This window comes from Giraffa tippelskirchi, chromosome 4, assembly GCF_054371585.1.
Source record: "Giraffa tippelskirchi isolate mGirTip1 chromosome 4, T2T-mGirTip1v1.2.pri, whole genome shotgun sequence".
Lineage (NCBI taxonomy): Eukaryota > Metazoa > Chordata > Mammalia > Artiodactyla > Giraffidae > Giraffa > Giraffa tippelskirchi.
Window position 1 is genome coordinate 20,954,585 of NC_137278.1, and position 27,394 is coordinate 20,981,978.

The 27,394-nt window shown below is 40.0% G+C and overlaps 1 long non-coding RNA gene across 1 annotated transcript; it reads right to left on the minus strand.

The window, feature by feature from the left end:
- Positions 1-573: 573 nt before the first annotated feature.
- Positions 574-12,734, minus strand: LOC145547124 (uncharacterized). The gene is made up of 2 exons (XR_014083546.1): positions 12,341-12,734; positions 574-1,721 (listed from the first exon to the last, which is right to left on the minus strand). It is a non-coding gene; the product is annotated as an uncharacterized LOC145547124 (long non-coding RNA).
- Between the last annotated feature and the right edge of the window lie 14,660 nt (positions 12,735-27,394).

The following is a 27,394-nucleotide window of genomic DNA, read 5'->3' on the forward strand; positions in this document are numbered from 1 at the left end:
TTCTGTCCATGGGATTTCCTAGGCAAGAATACTGGAGTTGGTTGTCATGCCCTCCCCCAGGGGATGATCCCAAACCAGCAATTGAACCCGTGTCTCTTATATCTCCTGCATTGGCAGGTGGATTCTTTTACCACTGAGCCACCTGGGAAGCCCTTGTATATGTACAGGCATGCATATTTGCACATCTCTGTATATACACATGCATCTAAACATGTGCATTAATGCATACTGATGTGTGTGTAGTTGACATTCGTATCACATAAATGTCACCCACTCTGTATACATGTTTCTGATTAATTTTCTATATAGAGTATAGTAGGGCTCACTCCTATGCAAGCATGTAAATGTCTGGATGTGTAAATGTGTAATACTATACATTATAGTTATTGTGTGTATATAATTGTGTATGTATTATCTGATTATTCACATGAGTAAGTATGCTCAAATGTTTTTCTACATATGCAAATATACAGACATACACTTGCACATAGCCTTATCAAGTCCTAGATTTAACATGTATAATAGAGATATTTTTATACAAGAAACATACTATGGAGGAAATTCAAGACTGTGTTTAATAATTTTTTTATTTGCAAGACTGTCTGTGAAAATACTTTGCACAGAGTAGGCACTCATGACTATCCTTGTTGATTATATCATTCCAAATGGATTACATTTGAGAAAGTAATACTAGTTACTGGAACAAATAAACTTCCAGTCTCAGTGGGAGCCCTATGACCTAGGTCCTCTCTTGCATCTTGACGATGTTCATTTCCTTCTCTTGGATTCTGTTTCTTCCTCTTTAACCTGAGGATGTCGTACGAAATGGCTCCAGATTCTTTGTTAGTGATTACATGCTTTGGCTTTTCCTTTTGGCAGTTCTTAACTGGACAGCCAGCCTTGCAACAGCTTTAGAAATAGAGAATGATCTCTTCAAGTGCAGGAGAAGACTTCAAAGAATCAGCCACTGACATGCACTAACCTCCTGTGATGGCCAAACTCTGAGATGTTGGAGGGGAGGCAGACGTAAAGACAGACAGGAAAGGGGATTCCATTTTGATATGGTCACTGGGTTTTCCTCTTATGTTGTTGTTCAGTTGCTAAGTCTTATCTGACTCTTTGCTACTCCATGGATTGCAGCATGCCAGGCTTCCCTGTCCTTCACTATCTCCCAGAGTTCCCGCATATGTAAGATAAAGATTATGGCTGGGTTGTACCTACCCACAGAGATCTGTCACAAGAAACAAATGAGATCTCCTCTAAGCTTTATAAAATGCAAAGTAATTTTGTTGAGATGATAATGATAATTGACATCCACAATTTAAGCTGATAAAATATAGTAGCAAGGCAAGGCGCACACTTTGGGGCAGTGACTAGAACAAGAGTTAACAGGTGACTCTAGCCTTCTGTAATGACAAAAACTCTGGGCAGATGAATTAGAGCCATGGTGTGAGAAAACACATTCATGGGATTCCATGGTCAGGCAGGTCTCCCCCAAGGAAGCCTGGGTTAATCTGCACCTTGAAACATGGAGATTTTCATTTATAGTGAAGAGATGCTACAGTGATCTCCAAAGAGAGGGTCCCCAGGCACTCAGGACATCTAGTTTCCATGCAGACATGTAGAGGAAGCTTATGAGAGATGCTGGCTTTGGAAATCTCTGGAAAATGCTGGGCTAGAGCAAGGCTCTTAATTTTTGGTCCATGAGCCCTCCAAGAGGTCTGTGGATAAAATTTCAAAGATTGTAACCATGGATAAAATATTACATCTTTATTTTTACTACTTTCCAACTGAAATTTAGCATGTACTTTATTTATGCATATAGGCAACAAACTATAATCCTAGTTGTAATATCTATAAAATCAATAGACATCAGAGGTTTTCACATCCCGTTAAAGCTATTGTAGATATTTCAAAATGTTTACACTCTTCACGCCTTCAAAATTATTTCATATTTCTGCTAGATTTTAAAATCTAATGTTTAATCACAAATAGTACCATATCATACATTTATTTTAATATGAATGATTGTATTCCTATACAATAGATTCTCTTTTAAATCTTTGCCTTTTTACACATGTAAATGTTCTGAGAAAGAGTTCATAGGCTTCACCGCACTGTCAAGAGTTCATAGCACAGGAACAGCTGCAAAATGCTGGCTAGGACACAGGAGCAATATCGTCCAGCATGCCTGAGGGCCAACTGCACCATAAGCTAGTCTTGTGTTCATATTCGGACACTGGACCAGTGGTGCTGGACAATAAACATAAGGAGGAAGACAGAAATGTGATGGAAGGTCAAATACAGCAACCAAAGCTAGACATTAGGATTGAGAAAGGGAGGGAACAATGCTTAGAGACATTGGTTTAGATTGGCACCTGGGCTGGATGAGGTTGTTAACAGTAATGATGCAGGGAGGAGGGAGAAGGGGCAAGATAGGTAAAGGGGATTAAGGAGTACAAACCAGTAGGTATAAAATAAATAAGATAGAAGGATGCAATGTACAGCACAGGGAATATAGCCAATATTTTATAATAACTTTATATAGAGTATAATCTATAAAAATATCGAATTACTATGTAGTACATCTGAAACATATAATGTTATGTCAAGTATACCTCAATAAAAAATAAGTTAAATTAAAATAAATAAGTATAAACAGAGGAAAAACAAAACAAAAAACTGAGTCATGCAGAAGAGCATGCATGCTAAGTCACCTCATTTGTGTCCAACTCTTTGCAACCCCGTGGAATGTAGCCCACCAGGCTCCTCTGTCCGTGGGATCCTCCAGGCAAGAATACTGGAGTGGGTTGCCATGCTTTCCTCCAGGGGATCTTCCTGACCTAGGGATTGAACCCGAGTGTCTTATGTCGCCCGCATTGGCAGGCAAGATCTTTACCACTAGCACCCGCTGGGAAGCCTGCAAAAGACTATATATACTCAAGTAAATGTGAAAGTCAGGCTTCAGATGCAAGTTAATTTGTCTCAAAGATTATAATCTTTACAGTAATATACACTATCTCTTACGTAATTTACCACAATACTTTGTAATGCTTATTTCCTGCCCCTACAAGCTGCTAGTGTCCATATATGCAGAGAATACAACATTCAGCTTTGAAGTCTTTATGTCAAATAGAATGCCTCGTGCAGAGTGAACACTCAGTAAATAAATAAATGAATGATTAAATTAATAAAGGTAAGCACAACTACTTTATTTAAACTTCTGCTGGATGCTCTATGTGTTAAAGGAAAAACTTGGAACTCTACTACTTTTCTAGGTGTGTTTGTGCCAACAAGATATGCAAGGCTGGATATACGGATAGCTGGAGAGCTTTATCCCGGATGATGATGAGTTGGTTAGAGGCTATTGTTCTCTGTCTCGAGGCAAACCAGGTGATTCATCACATGGGGCGGGAGAGGATTCTTGGAAAAGGAATCTGAGAGGATGTTAGGGTCAGAGAGAGGATGTAGAAGTTGAACCACGGTTCACACAAGAACTGGGAAAGACTCCAAAGGACAAAGAATTCCAAAAGAACAGAATTTATTTCTATCTTTTTTTGAAATTCCATTCCATTGTATGAGCCATGTTGAAAGGGCAGAGGAAAGAAAAGGAAACATAAAGCTTGCGTTTTCCTCAGTTGTCCTTTACGAGGCAGCTGGAACGCAATGGGACGAGAACTAGACGTGGAGTGAGAAAGATTGGGGTTCAAATCCTGTGCTCTGACACGTATTAGCTACGGGGAAGCCACTCAATATGCTCCTTTCTCATCTGCAAAATATGGTTGATCATATCCAACTTATAAGTTGTAAAGGAGGTTAAAATGAGATGATTGCCATGAAAATATCTAGCATGGTGTCAGCCACATATTAAATGTTCCAAATATGTTTATGGAGATCACTAAGAAAAGCCCCTTCCTAAATATTTTCCAGAAAGACCATCCCATGCTGGGAACTGTTGGACAGGCTAGTTCATGATAGCAAGGAAGACTTGACCTTCTGCATCCTCACTGATTAGACAGCTGAACCGCCTTGCTGAGAGACTAATTTGAAACAAATGTCAACCAGAAATACACTTTCTGAGCAAACTCTTTTGAGTGTGTGTGGAAGGGATTCTCTAAATCTCTGTCTACTTGTATTCAACACAGATCTTCTGGGTGGTGGTTATGAGTTAGGCACAATTCTAGACTTAAACATACAAAAATAAAGCAGCCAATGCCCTACTTCTCTAGGAAATATGGTCTGGTGAGTCATGAAATGCTTAGTAGGTGCTTTTGCATGTTTGGGAGGGATCTTGTATTGACTCTGTTAGGTGAGCAGATTCACCTGCCAGTTATCCAACTCCTTCATTGCTAGCACTTTCACATCGTGTCTCATTTAATTCTTAATGAAATCTCACATCTTGTAATGTGTATCCGTGTAATAGTTAGATGACAAAGTGGAAATAGAGCGCTTGGATAACAGTTTCAAGTTATTCAGTTAAAAAGAAATAAGCCGCTTTAAAAATTAAAAATACTTGTTATATGTAAAGGCAATAGTGAAGAATATCTACATGCAATCTAGGAAAACATTATTTCAATTATTCAATGTATTTGGGGAACTAAGTCAATATTTCTTCTCTTTGGAAATCTTAAAATGAAAAGAAGAAACAAAGAAAGAAAGGGATGGAGGAAGGGGGAGGGAGGAAGAGAAAAAGGAAGGAAGGGGAAAAGAAAGGAAGAAAGAGAAAAAAAGAAAGAGAACAGAGAATAGAATTTTATGCAAATTAAGCTGAAAGTAAGGAATAGACGTGAATAGCAACAGTAGTAGCTCAATAACTATAATTTTATATTAAGTAGTTTTTTCTTTTGAAAATATCTCTTCTGACATGATACCATGTTTAAATTGATTCCATATTCACTACCTCTCTTCATAAACCATAAATTCCTCACTTATGACATCTTTATTTTGATTCTTATTTCAAGTACATTTTTCAAGATCACAGATGTTCTGGTTTTTAAGATCTTTTATCATGAGAATCATTGCATTGTTTTTCTCTTCATGCACAGTGTCTTTGCTGGTTATAATAAAATTTTGGGTTATACCTCCTCCCTTTCCAATCTCTGTAGAATTTTAAAAAATGTTTCCACTGGTTTCTAATATTGCTGAGGCAATGTCTGAACCGCAAAAATTTAGTTTCCTTTGTTTAGTAAGCCTAGAAATTGAATTCTGAATTCTGGTATTTTGTTAACTTCATCAGATATGCCTTGATCTGTTTTCTTTTTTTCCTGCAATATTGTTTATGTTAGTTTTTAATGTGATGATACAGTAAAATCTAGCAATATCTTACAAAAATAAAAACATTCATTTCTCACTCTCTGATCAGCAACTAGGTTTGCAGCTTCTCTGTGTACTCCATACATAGAGCTGTGCTCTGATGGCTTACGTTACCTCCTGGCCCTCTGCTGGCACATGTGTTACAGGTGTCTTCATTCTGGAGCCCAGGCTAAAGGAGTCTCGATACCAGAAGCATGTTTTTCTTATGCTGCTGCTGCTGCTAAGTCGTTTCAGTCGTGTCCGACTCTGTGCGACCCCATAGACAGCAGCCCACCAGGCTCCCACGTCCCTGGGATTTTCCAGGCAAGAGTACTGAAGTGGGTTGCCATTTCCTTCTCCAATGCAGGAAAGTGAAAAGTGAAAGTGAAGTCGCTCAGTCGTGTCCGACTCTTAGTGACCCCATGGACTGCAGCCTAAATCATCAAACTAGTGATGCTTCCTTAGACCTTGCCCTAGAATAGCATCTGTATTCCATTGGCCAAAGCAAGTGCTGTGGTCAACCTCAAAGTTAATGGGAAGGAGAAGTATTCTCAGCCTGGGTGGGGGGAGTGGGTGTGGGTGGGATTCAGATCTTTTATTTCAGGAAACATTATTTAATACCTTTAGAATATGTGTTTTCATTTTGTTCCATCATTTCTTTCAGATATTGGGTAACAGGATGTTGGATCTCTAGTGGCTTATCTTCACACCTACGTTTTACCCTTGATTATGTTTTATTTATTTATATTTTCTTTATCTGCCATTTTCAAGACTGAAGCAAGTTAAAGATAAGTGATTAAATAGACAAAATTAAGAATTGTAAATACTGGCAAACAGGAGACAAAGTAATCATTATTTTCAGATGGAAGACCGTCAATTTAGAAATCTAAGAAATTCAACTGAAACAATTTTATGAAGTTTTCATAATTATAATTTTATGGTATCAAAATATTTACAGATAAATAGCTTTTAGGTATAGTAATAATAACTACACAGTAAATATGATGAAAATTACCCATTCAAAACATTAAAAATATGATATAGTTAGATACTGGCTTAACTTGAAGTATTTATAGCCTATATGAACAAAATTATAAAGCTCTTCAGGCAGATGTAAGTAAGATTTGAATACACTGTACTTAAATAGAAAATCACGACATCATAAATGCACTCAGTTCAGTTCAGTTCAGTTGCTCAGTCATGTTCAACTCTTTGCGACCCCATGAACTGCAGCACGCCAGGTCTCCCTGTCCATCACCAACTCCAGGAGTTTACCCAAACTCATGTCCATCGAGTCGGTGATGCCATTCAGCTATCTCATCCTCTGTCCTCCCCTTCTCCTCCTGCCCTCAATCTTTCCCAGCATCAGGGTCTTTTCAAATGAGTGAACTCTTGGTATGATGTGGCCAAAGTATTGGACTTTCAGCTTCAACATTAGTCCTTCCAATGAACACCCAGGATTGATCTTTAGGATGAACTGGTTGGATCTCCTTGCAGTCCAAGGGACTCTCAAGAGTCTTCTCCAACACCACAGTTCAAAAGCATCAGTTCTTTGGCATTCAGCTTTCTTCACCATCCAACTCTCACACCATACATGACCACTGGAAAAACCATAGCCTTGACTAGATGGACCTTTGTTGGAAAAGTAATGTCTCTGCTTTTTGATATGCTGTCTAGGTTGGTCATAACTTTCCTTCCAAGGAGTAAGCGTCTTTTAATTTCATGGCTGCAATCACCATCTGCTGTGATTTTGGAACCCCCAAAAATAAAGTCTGACACTGTTTCTACTGTTTCCCCATCTATTTCCCATGAAGTGATGGGGCCAGATGCCATGATCTTAGTTTTCTGAATGTTGAGCTTTAAGCCAACTTTTTCACTCTCCTCTTTCACTTTCATCAAGAGGCTTTTTAGTTCCTCTTCACTTTCTGCCATAAGGGTGGTGTCATCTGCATATCTGAGGTTATTGATATTTCTCCCAGCAATCTTGATTCCAGCTTGTGCTTCTTCCAGCCCAGCATTTCTCATGATGTACTCTGCATATAAGTTAAATAAGCAGGGTGACAATATACAGCCTTGACGTGCTCCTTTTCCTATTTGGAACCAGTCTGTTGTTCCATGTCCAGTTCTAACTGTTGCTTCCTGACCTGCATACAGGTTTCTCAAGAGACAGGTCAGGTGGTCTGGTATTCCCATCTCTTTCACAATTTTCCATAGTTTATTGTGATCCACACAGTCAAAGGCTTTGTCATAGTCAATAAAGCAGAAATAGATGTTTTTCTGGAACTCTCTTGCTTTTTCGATGATCCAGCAGATGTTGGCAATTTGATCTCTGGTTCCTCTGCCTTTTCTAAATCCAGCTTGAACATCTGGAAGTTCACGGCTCACGTATTGCTGAAGCCTGGCTTGGAGAATTTTGAGCATTACTTTACTAGCGTGTGAGATGAGTGTGATTGTGTGGTAGTTTGAACATTCTTTGGCATTGCCTTTCTTTGGGATTGGGATGAAAACTGACCTTTTCCAGTCCTGTGGCCACTGCTGAGTTTTCCATATTTGCTGGCATATTGAGTGCAGCACTTTCACAGCATCATCTTTCAGGATTTGAAATAGCTCAACTGGAATTCCAACACCTCCACTAGCTTTGTTCCTAGTGGTGCTTTCTAAGGCCCACTTGACTTCACATTCCAGGATGTCTGGCACTAGTTGTCTCTAAAGAAATCTGTGTATTTGACTTAATGGAAATAAGAATTTTAATGAAATAAAGAAATATCTTTTCAATTCCTCAGGAAAAATAAGCTTATTAAAACACTAGCACAGTTTTGGAAAAGTAAGAATGGAAGACCGGCCTTTTCAAATATTTAAACTTAATATAATGCTTTTGTAATGAACAGTCCTTCATGTTGGCACAGAAGTTCATGAACAACTCAATGAGATAAACAATGAAATCAGGAAATGTATGCATGTAGATGATGGAGTAGAGTATGCCATAAAGGCAATACTACAAACAGCTAACCTGTAAATATCCCAGAGACAACTAATCAGCCATGGAAAGGGGGTGGAGGAGGGATAGACATTTGTCCTTGACTCACTTTTAATCAACATAATAAATTTAGCCTTTAGTTAAGTTCATTACAAAAATCATAGTACAAATGTGCTAGAAGAAAATATTGGTGAACATTTTATATTTAGGGTTTGGAAGACATTTCTAACTCTACCTCAATCCCCAAAAATATAAAAAGAAATGTGATAGATTGAAACATATCAAAATTTCAAACCGCTGAATAGCAAAAACACTATGATTGTGGTTAAAGTAAAAGAAGTTTGAAAAATGAGTTGCAACATATATGACATTGTGTGCAAAAGCTTTTATAAAGTGATGAGAAAAAAGGAAATTAGCATTACAATGAAAATGAATGAAAGATTTGAATAGACAATCTATAGAAGAAAATACAAATGGATACTAAAGATACTGACAAAAAATCTTATTAATATTTCAGAAAATCAATCCAAAGTTATAACTTTTAAAAAATGCATATCATTTGCCAATACCTCAATTGTTAATAATACAATAGAAACTCTCTTTACTCTTATTTAACTGAGTTGCAGGATTGATGCTTGCTCTAGGCTACCCAGTTCAGTATTCTTGGGCTTCTCTTTTGGCTTAGTTGGTAAAGAATCTGCCTGCAATGTGGGAGACCTGGGTTTGATACCTGGGTTGGGAAGATACCCTGGAGAAAGGAAGTACCCTCCAGTATTCCGGCCTGGAGAATTCCATGGACTGTATAGTCCACGGGGTCACAAAGAGTCAGACATGACTGAGTGACTTGGACTTTCACTTGGCACATTCTACCAAGACAACACTCTCTTAACAAGTTAAATCAATGCTTACCAATTTAGCTGTGTTTGTTCCCATACTTTTTTTATACCAATTTATTTGCCATACCAATTATTTAATTTAATCAAGTCCCTTTTAAATTAGAGAATGCAAAATAGAGATCCTGTTGCTGTGAGCTTGAATTTTTTAGAAGGTCTCTGAAAGTATGAATGAATTAGGTAAAATGTTGACTGAGACATGCAACAGACAACAATAAAAGTTTAGATCAGAATAAAAGAAACTTATAAATCCTGAAGTATTCTGAATAAAGTTTACTTCACAAATGCTTTCAATTTTCTATACTCTGTAATGAAATTGAAGTTGATAGAGAAGGAATCGTGAACCTTTAGGCAGAAAGAAAAACAGGGATTGCCAACTATAGTAACTGGACAAAAATAAACAAAGGTATTTGAGCTATATCCAATGATTAGGCTTGTGCAAATTTAATAGAAAATGTGTGAAACCATCAATGTTGGAAAAAGCATCACAGTGTCTATGTACTTCATACTAAGAACATATTTTAGTCCAATCATCCAACTTAAACGTTTATAATACAAGTCATTTTTTAATAATGAAATCCTGGAGAAAAAAAACAAAAACTATGATTAGATGAAGCAGGTCTAAATTACAAATGATCATCTACCAAAAAAGAAATGGCATACAAAGTAGAACAAGAGACATCAAGAAACAAAAATTTCAAAGAAAAATGTGCATATATTTTCTGAAGCAATGCAATGAACCTCACAAATTGCCATTTCTTGTTTTTAGCAAATTGAAGGATCCTACTACTTTAAAAAAATAGATAATTTATTTTCACCAGTTTACTACTGCTCACAAAAATCAACATGCTTGGATTCTAAACTACTTAGTGAAGGCTTTCACTTTTTTTTTTTTCTCATGGATTTATACATTAAACTTACTTGAAAAATATCCTATCTCAATTCACAAAGAAGAATTGATGACCTTGTTTTTCTCAGTCTCTATGGTTCTAGAATGTTTAGTGAAATGCTCCTAGGAAAAGACTTTGGTTATATTTTGGGGAAAAAGTAGTACCTTTAACAAAGGTTAAAGCATCATTTAGAGTTAGCAAATTCATGGATAATGTTTATAATGTAGCACTAGCATGGAATAAATTTCCTAGTACATTTATACTACTATGGTTTCAAAAAACTAATCTGAAACTCTGTGCAGAAATCCCTGAACTACGAGACAAAATGAAAAAACATAATTTGTTAATTGACCTCAAACCAAGCGAATTATTCACCGTCTGTCTCTAACTTAAGAATATAAGTTCCAAAAGACAGGAATTTTTATGTCTTGCTCACTCCATTGCCCAGATTAGTATTTGGTCCTTTGTAGGCAGACAATAAATATGTGTGGACTAAATGAGTAAGCAGATTTGAGATTCTTGATTTCTGAGCTCCTTGCTACAGTATTATTCTATGGGATGATTATTGTTTACTAGGAAGAGTGTGGACTTTAGAATTGGAATAGACACTCCTGTTTTGCAACTTTCTTGCTGTGTTCTTGATTAGATTATTTTATCTACAGTTCTCAGCCATTTCATACATAAAATACAAATCAGACCATTTAGACTTGATCAAATTAGCTAAGATAATTTATGTAGTTGATCTGGTCTACAGAAAGTCCTCAAGATGGTATCCACATGAATGATGCTGAGGATGTCAGTGATGAAGAGGATGATGGTGGGAGTGGAATAAAGGGGTAAGGCTCTAAATGGTCACTGAATGCCTTTGGTGAGCAGGGTGTTTTCTAGTTTCCAGACAGCCTCCCTTGCTCAAAAAAGGCCACACTCTCAGAGAGGAAATTGTTCAGCCCAGGAACAGTTCTTCAGTGGGTCACATTGCAGAAGCACTGCCTTGGCAAGCCTAACAAAGGGGCCATTATTCTCATCCACAGACAACGCCAAGAAGGTGCTGGGTGGTCTAGAATACAGGAGACAGATAATGTAATGACTCCATTCATCAAAAAGTCCAGCGTGCACACCAGCTGCCCGCCAGCTGGAAAATGAAGCTCTTCTTCATTCTGAGGATAATTTACTTCTGCTGGAGAGACTCTGTGATACCCTTCACCTTAAGGGACCAACAGAATTCCAACAGTATCACGTAACGTGGTGCTGACCCAGCCATGAGACTCAAAAGGAGAACAAAATAAAACAAACAAATGGAGACAAAAATCAGTTACCTTTCATGTTAGGAAGAAAAGTGAGCTAACAAACAACTATTTTTGTTCTGTATATGTCCTCTATTTTTACCTTATGGACACTTCAGATTCTGTACTTGATTATGCATTTTGTGTGTGTTTGGCCATTGGGAAATCAGATGTCAAATTTTAATCATCGTCTAATCATAGTACAGGAAAGTACCGTGTGCATTTCTGTATAGAGTACTTCCACAACTTTACTATTTTCTCCTCCAAATACAGCACAAAGGCCACAATTATTAACCTTATGTTTTTATTTTGGATATATTTTTGAGATTATCTTCTATTCTCTGCTTTGTGACTCATAAGTAGATGCCACAAAACATAATGAAATCATGATTTAAACACCTAAAATGTGGTAAAACCTATTAGGTGCTTCTCTCAAGCTTAAAAAAAAATGACAGAGTTCTTATTATAGACAGCCCTCCATATGTATGGGTTCTGCATCTGCAGATTCAACAAACCAAGGGTTTAAAATATTTTTTAAAAAATTCCAGGACTTCCCTGGTGGCGCAGTGGATAAGAATCTGTTTGCCAGTGCAGGGGGCATGGGTTTGATCCCTGGTCTGGGAAGATTCACATGCATCAGAGCAACTAAACCGGTGGGCCACAACTGGTGACCCCAAGTACGCTAGAACTCATGCTCGACCAACAAGAGAAGCCACTGCAATGAGAAACCCACGCACCACAACCAAGAGTAGCCCCTGCTTTCCACAGCTATAAAAAGCCTGCAAAAAGCAACAAAGACCTAGGGCAGCCAAAAATAAATATATATTTTTTAAATTCCAGAAAGCTTCAAAAAAGCAAACGTTGAATGTGCTGCACACTCTTTTCAGAACATTTACATAATATTAGGTATCATAAGTAGTCTAGAGATGATTTAAAGTACATGAGGATGTGTGAGGGTCATATGCATATACCACTCCATTGTATGTAAAGAACTTGAACACTCACGGATTTTGTCATCTGCGGAGGTTCTGGAGTCTATCCTCTGTAGATACCGAGGGATTACTGTGTATCTTTTCTGTAAATTAACTAGAGTTCTAATCTACTTACAAAAGGCCACAAAGATGAGAGTAAAATCTACTTGGTTTAAAAACGGATGCCTGGGATCTTATTCTATACCATCTGTCACCCAGCATTCTTCCTCTGACCTCAGCACTCACATTTATTGAAAGTTTTCTAAGTTTCAATCAATGATAATCATTTTGTAGGAAAAATCATCTCATTTAATCTTTGCCACAACCTTTAAGTAGGTTTTGTTCTTATTTACATATTCAGATGGTGGTCCTGAGATCTAAAGCTGTTAGAATCCCTACCGTTAGAAACTGAATCCAAGATTTGAACCAGGTTCTGTCAACAATCAGAGTTCAAATTCTGAACCATGACATCAACATTTCCCTATTATTTGCTAACAAGTTTTCATTGTTTATCAATGAGAAAAGTCAGGGATCTCCGTGCATACTCAGATCCCAGGTAAAATGCCTCTGGTGTTTGTGAGGCTTTATGAACTAAGCAATGTGAATTTGTTGATTTAAGAGGAAAGCTTTAAGTTCTTCTAAAAGAGCATGTGCTAACTCACACACTGAAAAACACAAAGCAGTTCAGGAATTGGGCGTTGCAGTCCCCAGGGTGAAATGAAAACTACAATAGAATATGAAGAAGCAATGTCATGGAAATAATGAAGGCTTTTTGGCATGATTTTCTTGCAAAGAGGAAATTATTCATGAGAGAGAAAGGAGGCGATGGAAGAGGCAAGACTTCACTCTTGGAAAGCACAAGAGGGTGGAAATGACTGCAGGGGTGGGCAAGTTAAGTGTAAAAGATCCTGGGGTGAAATTTTGGAAGGAAATTCCGGATATAACTTTCAGGTTAAATGAACTGTGTTCACGTCCAGCTATGTTTTCCTGGAGTGGGCTTTTTCCTGTGCATGTTTTACTTTACTCATTAATCTTGAAAGAAAGACTCCCCACACCCCAACATGGAAATAACCATCTTAATTGGGAGAAATTCAATCTCCAGGAAAGGAATCATCTGTTTTAGTTACATTTTCCATAAAAAATTGATTTATCTGAATTCTATTTTTACTACAGCACAGTCAGGTTTATATATAAACTCATAATAAGTCATTAAAGTATTATTATTTCTAATCGCTTCCTGTGGGATGTCTTTTCTAACCACCAGCCCACAGGAATGACACTGTCCTGGGTGCCATCTGGACTTTCTTTGTCTGCCTGCCGCAGCAATCTCGGAGGCCTTGTCACCGCCTCTCGAGTGTGTCCAGGCTTTATATCACTTCTATTCTTCTATTTGATCCATGATACTTCCAAAAAGCCGTGGCGGTGATCACAGGAAAAGAGTTACCTAATTCCATTGTGTCTCCTTTAAACAGCAAGCATTCCATGAAATAAAATCACTGGTGCTTGCCCCCTCCCTAAATCAAAGAGTCACACTGAGACTAAGCATGTTTCTCACCAAACTGGAAAGAACCTTGAAGAAAACAGACTGCTATTTACTTGGAATACATTTTAAACTGGAGACTCTGAGATTGAGGTCATGAAGTGAAAGAAAGAGGGCTTGCTTGCACAGTGGTAGACTTGGCTGAACTATCCAGAAAGAGAAATGAGGCCATTTTGTGAGGCTGAAGTGCCAGGGTCAGGTCCACCCATGTGCCATATGCTTTAAGGTAATGATCAGGTTACAGGTGGGCAGGGAAGCAGGCAAGTGGAGGGAGGAAGAGAGAGAGAGAGAACAGAAGAACAGTCCAGAAGAACTCAAAGGAGCTCAGTTTCCTGAGCAGTTTAGAAAAGGAAGCCTATTATTTATTTTTAGTGCCAGCTAGAATGTTATCTGCCTACCATTCTGTTATAATAACATCTGTGTATCTATCCAACAGACTAAATGTACCATCACTCTTGAAGAATGGGCTGCTACCATTGTCTTTACCTTACTACCTTCTTACAAGCTAATTGGTGTGAAAATGTTAAGTTGCTTATGCATGCGTGCTAAGTCAGTTCAATCATTTCCGACTCTTTACAGCCCTATGGACTGTAGCCCGCCAGGCTCCTCTATCCATGGGATTCTCCAGGTAAGAATATTGGAGTTGGTTGCCATGCCCTCCTCCAGGGGATCTTCCGACCCAGGGATCAAACCCATGTCTCAAGTCTCCTGAATTAGTAGGTGGGTTCTTGACCACTAGAGCCACCTGGGAAGTCTTAAGTTGCTAATATGGCTCACCTATCTACCAGTTACAGATCAATCATGAGTCAGTGGAGGGACCAAGGAAGCCATAGAGACATTGAGCATCAGTAGGCAGCATAAACTGTGAGTTAGGTATGGAGAAAGCAAGAGAAGCATTTATTACTAGTATTGACAAGGCATAAAGCAGGTCCAAAAAGAACAGCCCTGACCCACCATATACTGCTCTGGCCCCCTAGACAGCTATTCATGAATTTGATGATGAAATACATTCTTTTCCCTTCATTTTGGGTAAGAATCTTCTGAGGGTCCTGTTAAAATGTAGATTCTGATTCAGTAGGTCTGGGGTGAGGCCTTGGAATCTGCATTTCTACCAAGTGATGTCAGTAGCGCTGGCCCAGGGACCACACTTTGAAGCAATAAGGCACCACGATATGGCAGCGTCTCACTCACCTCTGTGTCATCTGCACTAAGTAAGCATTGGTTTACTTAACTGAACTGTAATGGGGTGGTAACCTTTGTTCTTGATGGTTTGTCACTTTAGGCAGGTAGCTACAAATGTGGAAATAGGTCTTAGAGAAAAGGTTGGGCACAGGTTGGACAGATAAATGAGTATCAGTGGATAGTTCCACTGGGACAGCCAGTGCCAGCAACAATTGCCTAACTCTGATTAGGCAGCAGAGACGTTCTGAGGTCATGCCTCCATTTTTAGGGATCCCGTGATCAGCTAGGTAGACTTGCTACTAGCTCTTACATTTCTGTGGTATAGCTTTTACTATCCATTTGATACAACTGAGGAAGAAAGCATAAAACTTTGGTCTTTCAGAAAAAGTACTTTCTGGTAGCAAGACAGTGATGTATTCTAGTCCTGCCCAGTACATTCAAACTGAAAAGACCAGTTCTTACATCATGCTTGCCAGGTGGCCCTGGTGGTAAAGGATTTGCCTGCAATGCTGGAGACTCAGGTTTGATCCCTGGGCCAGGAAGATCCCCTGGAGAAGGGAATGGCTACTCACTCCAGTATTCTTGCCTGGAGAATTTCGTGGACAGAGGAACCCGGCAGACTACAGTACATGGAGTCACAAAGAGTCGAACACGAGCAACTAACACTACACTATGTTAGGTGCTCAGTCAGTAAAAACTGGACCTAGGAACTCCTTTGGACATTTTTCGTCCCTGTTTATTTCTTGCCATAGAAGCGAAGAGGAGGGTCATAGAACTCTGTTTAAGGGTCAGGAAGAGGTTTCTACAAGAGGTAATACCTATGCCAAGCTCTGAAGGATAGTCAGTCAGTCAACCAGTTCAGTCACCCAGTCATGTCCGACTCTTTGCAACTCCATGGACTCAGCACGCCAGGCCTCCCTGTCCATCACCAATTCCCAGAGCTTGCTCAAACTCATGTCCACTGAGTTGGTGATTACCATCCAACCATCTCGTCCTCTGTAATCCCCTTCTCCTTCTGCCTTCAATCTTGCCCAGCACCAAGGACTTTTCCAATGAGTCAGTTCTTCAGGTGGCCAAAGTATTGGAGCTTCAGCTTCAGCATCAGTCCTTCCAGTGAATATTCAGGACTGATTTCTTTTAGGATTGACAGGTTTGATCTCCTTGCGGTCCAAAGTCAAAGCCTTTGACTGTGTGGATCACAACAAACTGTGGATAATTTTTCAAGAGAGGGTAATACCAGACCACCTTACTTGCCTCCTGAGAAATTTGTATGCAGGTCAAGAAGCAACAGTTAGAACCCAACATGGAACAATGGACTGGTCCCCAATTGGGAAAGGAGTACATCAAGGCTGTATATTGTCACCCTGCTTATTTAACTTATATGCAGAGTACATCATGAAGAATGCTGGGCTGGATGAAGCAGAAGCTGGAATCAAGATTGCCAGGAGAAATATCAATAACATCAGATATGCCAATGACACCATCCTTACGGCAGAAAGTGAAGAGGAACTGAAGAGACTCTAGATGAAAGTGAAAGAGGAGAGTGAAAAAGTTGGCTTAAAACTCAACATTCAGAAAACAAAGAATTGAAAAACAAAAAACAAGCATTCAGAAAACATGGCATCCAATCCCATTACTTCACGGCAAATAGATGTGAAAACAATGGAAACAGTGACAGATTTTATTTTCTTGGACTCCAAAATCACTGCAGATGGTGACTGCAGCCATGAAATTAAAAGACTCTTTCTCCTTGGAAGAAAAGCTACGACCAACCTAGATAGCATATTAAAAAGCAGAGCGGTTACTTTGCTGACAAAGGTTTGTCTAGTCAAAGCTTTGGTTTTTCCAGCAGTCACGTATGGATGTGAGAGTTGGACCATAAAGAAAGCTGAGGATAAGTAGAGATGAACTCAGAGGTGGAGGGTGGGAGGGAGCAACCGCAACTGACAGAACAACATATATGAGGGAATTTGGAATCCCTGAGTAACTCAGTGTGTCTAGAGTGTAGATTAGGGGAGGAGGAGGACAGGAGATAAGACTGAGAAGCAGACAGAAGACAGGCTGTGAAGAAATGTAAGTTTTCCTGAGAAAGCATAAAACACCCTTGGGGATGCCCTCTCCTCCAGGTAGGTTGAGTACTCATGGTGTTTCTCCTCTGGGAGATCACCTGTGGCCCTGTTTCCCACCCTTTGCTCTCCTGGGAGAACTTGAGGAGAACCCGGGCTCTCGCTTCATATTTTCCCCACCTGGTGGTTTTCACAGCTTCCTTTCACACAGAGCAAAGGAAAAGGAGACAATTACAAACTGATATTTTTGTCCCAGGAAAATGGAATTTGGAAATTGGAGGTTTTAAGGCTATAGAATAGCTCACCCTTTCTGAACTCTGACATTAAGTGCTGAGCAGATGTTGAAGCTGGGTTTTTCATACATATGAGAAACACACGCACATACATGTGTGTATATACATGTGCTCAGTGTTTCAGTCATGTCCGACTCTGCCATCCCACAGACTGTAGCCCATCAGGCTCCTCTGTCCATGGGAGTCTCCAGGCAAGAATACTGGAGTGGGTTGCTATTTCCTTCTTTAGGGGATCTTCTTGAACCTGGGATCAACCAATGTCTCCTGTGACCCCTACACTGAGAGACAGATTCTTTACAATTGAGCCTTGGGAGATATATATATATATATATAATCCAGGGATTTTTATTTCATCATACTGGTTTTATGTCATTGTTTCTTTTTCCTCTTTATGTACTCTGAGCATAATTTGAAATAGTCACAATATGCGTGGTAACCTGAAAACAGAGAATGTGACCTGAATAATCTCAGTGCAGAAAATGATGTCGTTTACTTTATTTGTATTTGTCTAACCCAAACAAGAGAATCTCTTGTTATTTCCATCTACTCTTCAGCATTGGCAGTGGAAGAAGTTCAGTGAGGCCAGTGTAGTAGATGTTGCATGTGCGTTTGAACAAACACTGTATATAACATGTGTTTTCATTCATGGGCTTGCTGCATTATTTCATCATGATGTATTCTTTGTGGTATTATTTTCACAATTGATTACCCACAGATCACCAGAAGATCTCTTGTCCTGTCACTTTGGGGATAATGAACACTTTTCATAAGTGTAAATCTATCAGGCCATGTCTTCCTTAAATGACAGTTACTAATTTATAGATCAAAGACATCATTCTTGCCTTTTTAAATCAGTGACTGTTTTACTGCAGAAATACAGAAGGGTCATTAGCTTTAACTATAAAACATCTCATCAAAGTGCCTATAAGCAGAGGAGAATTTAATCTTTCTTACTTTTTTTAAAAGAGATTTTTTTTTAATCAAGAAATTCCAAGGACTATTCAATTTTGGGAAAACAGTGGATAATACAGCCTTGCATAAAATTCACATTGAGATTCTCATAGTAAATAAAAGTGTCAAAATTAATCTAGCAATAAGCTATTTTGCATTGTGATTCTTGGAGCTTCCATAACTGAGGTCCCATCTAACATTTAACCAGATCTCTTGTTGCTCTATATAAGAACATTCTTCAGTAAGATATGGAAATATACTTAGTTTTATTCCCTGGATGGGTTTGCAAGAAACAGAAGTGATAGATGTGAGAGGTCCCCTTGAAAAGAGCAAAGGTGATACCTGACAGATGCTCAGTTCTCTGGGAAAATGTCACAGCCTTTCACCCTCTGTTGCATGAATCTGTTAAATAACTATGATTATATATTCTGTGACGGGCACTGTGAGAAGCTTTAAAGGACATTCATCTTACCCATACTCCCCAAGACCTCTAGGTAATGAAAAAATGCCCAGGGAGAGTTTATCAGTCATGGAGAATATCTGTGACTTCAGCACCTTCTTTTGAGATGCTTTTGGCAAGAATGCGCACTCCTGAAATTGGCAGATTAGGAATAAGCAGAGGGCAACTGAGTACCTAATTCAAGAGGGCAACTGGAACTGTGGTGCTCGAGAATAATCTTGAGAGTCCCTTGGACTGCAAGGTGATCAAACCAGTCCATCCTAAAGGAGATCAACTCTGAATAATCATTAGAAGAACTCATGCTTAAGCCGAAGCTCCAATACTTTGGCTGCCTGATGCGAAGAACCAACTCATTGGAAAAGACCCTGATGATGGGAAAGATTGAAGGCAAAAAGAGAAGTGGGAGACTGAGGATGAGATGGTTGGATGGCATCACTGACTCAATGGACATGAATCTGAGCAAACTCTGGGAGACAGTGGAGGACAGAGGTGCTTGCATGCTGCAGTCCATGGAGTTGCTAAGAGTTGGGCATGACTTAGCAGCTAAACAACAAGAAACCTCAGTACCTCAAAGAATTTAGAAAGGACTGAGGTAAAGCACAAAGCAAAGCAAGAAATTGGAAATGTGCACTTAGCGTTAAATCTAAAAAGAATACAATTGTCATTGTTCCAGGAATATGATTTTTAATGGTTAGTTCATTCAGTATTACTCAGAGGAAATTAAAGATGCATAAGAATAGAACAAACAATCAAATAAAAGTTGTTTTTCTCTAATAAGATAATGTGCTGTCAATTTTAAGATAGTTTTATTTAGGCATCTTTTGTTTTTTTGAGATTTTTATTAGCTGCAAATTGAATAATTTATAGTATTAAGCACTATTATATTCACTTAAAATTGGGAAAAATCATGTTTTCTGAAAAATAGAAACTTTGTAGATTTAAGAAAATCTGGTTCTTTGTCTTTAGCATTTTTTTCTGGTTTAAAAATATCTTTTGATGGGGAGGTATAGATAAGAGTGGAATCATGTGCTATTAGATCCAATTTTGCTCAAGAGGAAATCTGCTTTCATGTCTTCATTAAGTTGCATCTAAAAGAAAATGCTTAACCATTGCTGGTCCCTCCCTGGAATATGCTGAGTTAAAGAGATCCTTGTGATGCTGGTTGCAAGAATTTTTTATTAGGCTGGTGATACCCGGACTGTGGAATGAAGTGGTGGGTGGTTGGAATCCTGCTTATAACTGTTTACAGCTTTAATCCTCTTTTTCTTTTATCTCGCGTACTATTGTGCAATTTCCCTTGGAATTGTTTAATTTACAATATATGGTAACTTCAAAGTTGATAGACTGGAATGAAGGATGAGACACTTTCTTGTGAACAGTTGAATGATACATAATCATTTTACATAAGACTATTTCCTCTTTTAAGTGATGGAAAAATAAGAACTGAGGGCACTTAGTAGACTATTTGGATATTGATGACACCAGTCACACACAGCCCTCTGCTTACAAGTAGTACCAGGGGAAGAAAGTCTTCTGGAAAAAGGATTAGATGTCCTATATGATTCAAGAGAGAGGATTAGGATCAATGAATGAAAGTTCAGTGAAGACAAGTTTAGTCTAGATTACAACAGCCACTTTGCACGAAAACATCTGAGCAGCAATGGCACCAGGAGTAGTCATCTTACTATCTCTGAAACATCTACCTGCTAAAGGCTTATTAGCAGGGCCATTTCTAAGGAGAATGAAACCCTGAGGGGTTACTAGCTTAGAAGGCCTTTCAGATTTCTTTGAATCTGCTCAAAATCATGACTTGGTGTTTGTCTTCTCAGGATCATTCCTTTCCCAAATTTCTGCTTCACTTTCCAGAGTAGCAGACAAATTAAAGCTCCCAGGTCTCCCAAGATTCTCGCTGGAGAGTTACTTTGCGATGCACAGAAGGGCATTTCTTGTTCTTCAAATTCCCTCAACTCCTAGAACCTGAGGATCCAAGTATCTCACCGAGGCTTACACATGAGGGATACAGATAGTGAATGACCCCGGAAGGACTTCCTGACATGGGGTCACCGTGACAGTTGAGAGTGTGTGGAGCTGAGACAGATGATGTGCTGTGCAGTCTCCAGGAGCCTCATGTGAGTGTTGTCCCTGTCCTGTGTCTGTGCCTTATTGATCCAGGTATGGACTGACTCCGGTTAATCCTTTCATGTTCCTTCTCCTGGGGATGGTGATTGGAGGATGACAGTCACAGTCCTTTCTCTGCATTCTCTGAAGTCAAACTCTTTCATGAGATATAAATTTTTAAAGCTATTTATTGATTTATTTGGCTACCTCGGGTCTTAGTTGGGAGATGCAGGATTTTCCCTGTGACATTCTGGATCTTCTGAGATGCACAGACTCTACTTGTAGTGTGCAGGCTCAGCAGTTGTGCCACAGAGATACAATTTTTAATCTCTTTCTTCTGATCACTGTTCAGCTCCATAATCATCTCAGAATTCCCTTTATTTTTTCTTTATCTCTAGAGTCCTCTTCTGGCGCTTCTACCCCAAAGAACCTTCACTTACATACTGGATGAGCGCTGTGTATAAAAAAGAAAATATTAGGCATACCAGGCTTTTAATTTCAAGAAGGTGCAAAAATAGATTTCAAATCATTATGGCTCAGGTTGCCATTAGAAAAGATTGAATCAATTTTCCTCTGTTGACCCAGAATCAATGGAAAAAGAAGAAGAAAGTGTTAGTCACTCAGCTGTGTCCGACCCTTTTGTGACCTTATCAACTGTAGCCCACCAGGCTATCTGTTCATGGAATTCTCCAGGCATGAATACTGGAGTAGGTAGCCATTTCCTTCTCCAGGGGATCTTCCTGGCCCAGGGACCAAACCCGGGTCTCCTGAATTGCAGGCAGTTTCTTTACCATCTGAGCCGCTAGGAATCATCATTAGCTTGGTGCCAGCGGCAGTGGGTAGTAGGAAAGGGTGGAAGTGAGAGGCAGAAGTCTAGCCTCTGGTACAACTCTCACACTGGCCAGACAGCTGGGGGAACTTTGAGAAGCTCTCTTCTCTCTGAGCTTCAGTTTCCTCTCATCAAAATTAAGAAACTTGGATCAGATGAGTCTGAAAGCCCACTCTAGTTGCATTTGTTTAATCCAGGCAGCAGAGGTACAGAGAAGTCACCCACCCAGCCCAAGCACAGAGAGCAAGGGAATAACCTAAAGACTGGGACCCAGGTCCAAGGTGATAGTAATACTGAAGCCCTTTTAGATGACTTTCAACAGCAAAGAGCATTTATGCCCTCACGATCGCTCCCAGTGCTGGGAGAGGCTGATGGGCCCCAAACGTACAGAGTATCAGACCAGTCAATCCCTTTAAGGGTGTGGTTAACATCTTCTGCATTTGGGAGGATGGGGTGACTATTTCTCCCAAGTCACTAGCACAACAAATTTGTTATTCACAGATTCTTTCTGGTTCCTATACCAGCCCATATGATTTTTAGTTACTCAATGTCCACTACAGCAATATAATAGCAAATGCCAGTGTGATGTGAAATATACAGAAAGAGGGAGCAAAAACAAATGAGGAAACAGCATCAAATCCTGACATCATACTTTTTAACAGATCAATTTCCTTTTATTTCTTTATTTTGAGGCAGAAAATGACTTCCTGAGAACATTCACCATGACAGTCTACATCTATCGTCTCCCTTAGTGCCTTGTTTTAGAGAAAGAAACACAGTGTTCCCACGGGGATCCCTGACTGGTGTTTCCAGCCAGCTAGCTCAGCTCTCATTCCATGAAGGCATCAGAAATGAAGTCAGAATACAGAGGAGGAACTAGCTGTATTCTAGGGCTGGAACAATACCTGGGTGCCCTGGGAAAAGTAAAGGCAAAACCCACTTGACAATCTCAGCTCCTCCCCGACTTTGTGACACCACAGGGGGAAAATGCCTTACCCTCTAAGGCAGTAAACTGGCAATGAGAAGGGAAGGTGAACATTCACTCAAGAATGTTCTAGGAATCAGCAACCATGTATAACTGGTCCAGTAGAGGAAATAAAACATGCTTACAAGACAGGAGAGTCGGGACTTTGAAGTGTTTTGCAAACTAGTTTGATATTTAATATCTATCTAATGAGTGTGGAAATATGACCAAGCTATTGAGTTGAAGAAACCAAAGAGAAAAATTTTCCCAGGTGGTTCAGTGGTCAAGAATCCACCTGCAAAGCAGCAGACTCAGGTTTGATCATTGGGTCAGGAAGATCCCCTGGAGGAGGGACTGGCGACCCACTGCAGTATTCTTGCCTGGGAAATTCCATGGACAGAGAAACCTGGGGGGCAGCAGTCCATGGGGTCGCAAAGTGTTGTACATGACTGCAACTAAACAACAGCAACAACCGTGGAGAATGTCTGACTCTGGTCTTCTATTGCGGGGGTGGGGAGAAAAGAAAGAAAGTAAAATAAAGCTGCACAGTTTGTTTATTAGGAAATTCTGGCTCTTCAGATCTTGCCAAATACCTGTCCATCCCACAACCATGGAGAAAGAATGGCGTGATCACTTACCCGCTCAGTGGACTTGGGGAAGTGACACCGCTGAGTTCTCTCATTTGTTGAAAACAAATACTGCACGAGACCTTCTCTTAGCATGCTTCTGGCTTCTCCATGGCTTCATCCATTACCCTGTGCTCGATTGCTCTCCTGGACTGAATGTATGACTCTGAAGATTCAAAGCACAGAACTACATTTAGTGATTTTTAGTGGCTCTTGATATTTTAAAGCCAAGGAAAGCTCATCAAGTGCAAAGTATGACTGTGTGGATGACGTGTTATGAAACCAAGTCCCTCTACTGTCTTTCCACTGATCTTCCCGAAGGGCATTTGCCTTTAATTTGGGGACACTGGGATTGGATCTGGGCTGGAGGGGAGATGAGCACAGTGTTGTGACATCCTTGGGAAAATGTCACCGAAATGGGTCAGCCTTTCTATTTCAGAGCTGCGCTCATCTGAAAACATTAAAGAAGGCTAAAAATAAGTGCACGGTGTGCTCTCAGCCACTCAAGCCAAGCCGGTCCGTCTTTGAGAAGGCCCTTGGATATTAATGATTGACGAGTGGACACAGTAGCCTGCTATGACTGTGGGCAGTTTGGGAAGATTCTGCCTCCGTTACTGCCCCACATCCCTCCTTCCACAAGGCAGAAATGATTTGGACAATATTAGCCTCTTGGCAGGGAGGGGCTTCCCAGATGGCCCTAGTGGTAAAGAACCTGCCTGCCAATGCAGGAGACATGAGACTTGCGTTTGATCCCCGAGTTGGGAAGCTCCTCTGGAGAAGGGCATGACAACCCACTCCAGTATTCTTGCCTGGAGAATCCCATGGACAGAATAGCCTGGTGGGCTACAGTGCATGGGGTTGCAAAGGGTCAGACATGACTGAAGTGACTGAGCACGCACGGAAAACCTCTTGAGAGTGGGGTGGGCTGAGCAGGAGTGGTGGGGGTGAGGACTTCATGAATTCAGCTCTTTTACAAGGCAGACAGAGTCAGCCTGGCTGGGATATCTGCTAGTCTTGTGCTCCAGGTCTAAACACTGAATTTCCATATTTAACCTAGAAAAATAAACACATTTCAACATCAAATTCATTTCCTTACCTCACTTTTTCCTTTGTTTCTATATTAAGATATCTTACACCATTCCCTAGTCTCTATAGATTTAGGAAGAGAAATACTTCAGAGCTGTCTGAGAGAGAGAACAGTGGCTCTGAAGCCAGGCAAGCTTGGTGATGATTTTCAGTTTCACCACCAAGGAGCTTGGTAAACTCTGCCACATTTCACTTTTCCTCTTTCAGACTTCATTTCTCCAACCATGCAGAGTAGAAAACACGGATAACTGGTAAGTTTGCCGTGAGGATTTGGGGTGCTGAGCCTAACTCACTGAGAAGAGTGCTTGCTGCAAGGCAGATCCTATTTGTTTTGGGGGGTTTTTTTGTTTTTTATTTATTTTATTTTTTTAAAAAAGACACTTTTATATTGCTGTATGGCCAATTAACAATGTTGTGATAGTTTCAGGTGGACAGCAAAGGGACTCAGCCGTACATATACATGTGTCCATTCTTCCCCAAACTCACCTCTCATCCAGGCTGCCAGGTAACATTGAGCAGAGTCCCCTCTGCTATACAGTAGGTCTGATTTAAATGCTAGCCATGAGAATTATTACTGTGGCTACTACTATTATGATTTCTCTTACCTGGTTAAATATCCTTTCATTAAATGTGCCAGATTTGGGGCTGTGTCTAGATTCCTGAGGGCCACTTGTTCCTAACTCACAGTCCCCACACCTGAAGGCTGATTTGTTGTCCCAGATTTTTATGGTTTACCCACCCAGCCCAAACGCCCAGCTCTGGGCTAATGCTCTTCACCTTGTGTCTTAGAATCATTCATGTGTCTGTCTTCTCTAAACAGGGGGCTCGCTGAGGACAGGGAGCAGGTCTGATTCCTGTCTTGTTGGTTCTATAGGTGAGGCATGTTTGATGTTCTCAGCTCTGTTTACTGCATTCTTTGGGACACCCTGTTTACCCTGGGTGCTGTCTCTTCCTCCGTGGCTTTGTGGCTGGATTTGCCTCTGGCCCTCCCAGCACCTCATTTCAGCCAAGGGTAGAGTTTCAGGAGGCAGCCCCCCCCCTCAGCCCTCTATATTTCCCTGCTGGCCAGGGTCCTACTAGGAAATTTTCTTCCCAGTGGTCAGTTAACAATTTAGGCATGTATCGCTTATGGGGACACAATGGAACTTGACCTGAAAAAGCTTGTAGTTATTACTACAATCATAATAATTTATATAGTAAAGAACTTGGGATAGAAGGAAAAGGGCTGAACAAGAAGGCTAGGAGTCAGAGGAAGGAAGAAAGTAAGACAGGAAATCCTTTCAAGAATCTACTTTGTCAATCGGTAAAGATAACCCTGTATGCGAGACATCAAAAGAGACACAGATAAATAGAACAGTATTATGGCCTCTGTGGGAGAGGGCGAGGGCAGGATGATATGGGAGAATGGCATTGAAGCGTGTAAATTATCATATGTGAAACGAATCGCCAGTCCAGCTTCAATGCATGATACAGGGTGCTCAGGGCTGGTGCACCGGGATGACCCAGAGGGACGGGATGGGGAGGGAGGTGGAAGGGGGGTTCTGGAAGGGGAAAACATGTACACCCATGGTGGATTCATGTCAATGTATGGCAAAACAAATACAATATTGTAAAGTTAAAAAATAGAAAATAAACTAATGAAAAAAATAAAATAAAATCATTTAATACATCTTGAAAAGTCAGTACACACACATGTCTACTAAGGAAAAAACCTTTGACTTTCGTTCCTCTTTTGATTATTACTGGCAATTAGAATCAAATTAAAGAGAAATCTTCATACGAAATACGAAAGAAAATCAATCGGGAGAGATAAATTCATGCTAAAAAAAAAAAAAAGAATCTACTTTGTGAAACTTCTCCAGTGGTGCAGCAGTTGAGACTCCAGGCTCTCAAAGCAGGGGGACTGGGTTCAATCCCTGGTCAAGGAACTAGATCCTGCACGCCACAACTAAAACTTGGCACAGCCAAAATTTTTTTTTTTTTTTAAAGAGAATCTGCTTTGTCATGAGCCCTGTGCCAGGTACTTGACAAAACCCCTGAGGGACAGTTTCTCATTTCTGTTTTAAAATTGAAAAGACTACAACTCAAATAGAATAAAAACTCCCCCTCCCAAAAAAATCATACATGTAATAAAGAGTAGCTTAGCCACTGGGAAATGTTAAACCAGATCTCAGAGTTCTATATATAAGAGAAAACCAATAAACAACATAGCTCAGTGATAAAGAACCCACCTGCCAATGCAAGAGATGCCAGAAAGTTTGATCCTTGGATCTGGAACATCCCCTGGAGAAGGAAATGACAACCCACTCCAATATTCTTGCCTGGAGAATCCCAAGGACAGAGGAGCCTGGTGGGCTATAGTCCATGAGGTTGCAAAGAGTCGGACATGACTGAGCAAGCACGCACACACCAACCAAACCAAAAGACCTCCAAACCCTGTGTTGCTAAACCCACTCCCATTTTGGCATGTAGACTTCAACTCCAGTTGAAGCTTAAAATCTTCAACTTAGAAAGCTTCTGTTGCATTTTATAACAGTGGATGCTAAAGGTTACTTACAGAACTGATTGCAAGTCCAGAGATCAGCAGAGGTACTTTCCTAAGTAGGCTCTGATTGTAGACAAACCGTAGGCTGTAGTTTCTCCTTTTCTTTGGCTGTTTTAATGATCCTCTGCCTCCAACAGGGGCATGGCCCTGTTTGCTTCCTGAAGCCACCGAGAGTTCTCCTCTTCACTCTGCAGGTATGGGCACGGGGCTTACATTTTTCAGTGGCAGCTGAAATCCATAGAAACACATGTCTTTACACATTTGGAAGTAGAAAAAAAAAAAAAGAAAGACCCTGCTGCCTCAGTAGCAAGTACAATGTCATGACATGAGTATAAATCAAGAATCATCACTAACCTTTAATTATACAATGTTTCACCACTGTTAGTCACTGTTTCTGAAGCAACAACTATTCTCTTATTGTAAACAAA